The sequence below is a fragment of the Etheostoma spectabile genome, chromosome 6 (assembly GCF_008692095.1).
Source record: "Etheostoma spectabile isolate EspeVRDwgs_2016 chromosome 6, UIUC_Espe_1.0, whole genome shotgun sequence".
Taxonomy (NCBI): domain Eukaryota; kingdom Metazoa; phylum Chordata; class Actinopteri; order Perciformes; family Percidae; genus Etheostoma; species Etheostoma spectabile.
This window is the reverse complement of record NC_045738.1, coordinates 27,392,053-27,392,834: the sequence shown is the minus strand read 5'-3', so window position 1 is coordinate 27,392,834 and position 782 is coordinate 27,392,053. Positions and strand designations below refer to the sequence as shown.

The window sequence follows — 782 nt, the reverse complement described above, 5'->3', positions numbered from 1 at the left end:
GATGAAAAGAAGCTAAAAGGTGTGTCCTGTGAAATAATTAGAAGCTAAATGTGCTGTGGGATATCAAGAAACTAAATGATTTGGGCTATGGGATATTAATAAGCTAAATGATTTGTGCTGTGGTATGGAAATAAGCTAAATGCTGTGTGCTGTGGGTTGCCAAGAAGCTAAATGTTGTGTTCTCTGTGAGGATAAGAAGCTAAAGGTGTGCTGTGGGATGTTAAAAAGCTTAATGTTGTTTGCTATGGGATGGTAAGAAGCTAAATGTTGTGTGCTAAGAAATGGTAAGAAGTGGAGTGCTAAGAAGCTAAATGCTGTGGGATGCTTAGAAGCTAGATGCTGTGTGCTTTTGGATGCTAAATAGCTAAATACTGTGGGCTGTGGGAAGCTAAGAAGCTAAATGCTGTGTGCTTTTGGATGCTAAAAGGCTAAATGCTGTGTGCTGTGGGATGCAAAGAAGCTATATGCTGTGTACTGTGGGATGCTAAGAAGCTAAAGGCTGTTTACTGTGGTCCTGGCAGCCGACCGTGAGATCAATCCGTGGACTGGAGTCCTTCTCTCTCTCTCTCTCTGCATCCGCTTCAGGCCACCCGAAGCGATACCGCGACTGGCTGAGTATCGAGTCCCAGAATGGTAAGACAGTTTGTTATAGAAGACTTTGAGTTGGAAGCTTTGCTCCCACTTCAGTGTTCTTCAACTCGTCTGTGCTCTGTCCAGCTGCTACTCCTTCGTTGGCCGTCGTGGTGGGAAGCAGGTGGTGTCTCTGGCCGAGTGGATGCCTT

The 782-nt window shown here is 45.3% G+C and overlaps 1 pseudogene; it reads right to left on the bottom strand.

Annotated features, from left to right (window-relative positions):
• Positions 1-720: 720 nt before the first annotated feature.
• Positions 721-782, bottom strand: part of LOC116690918 (low choriolytic enzyme-like) — an 8,935-nt pseudogene continuing 8,873 nt past the window's right edge.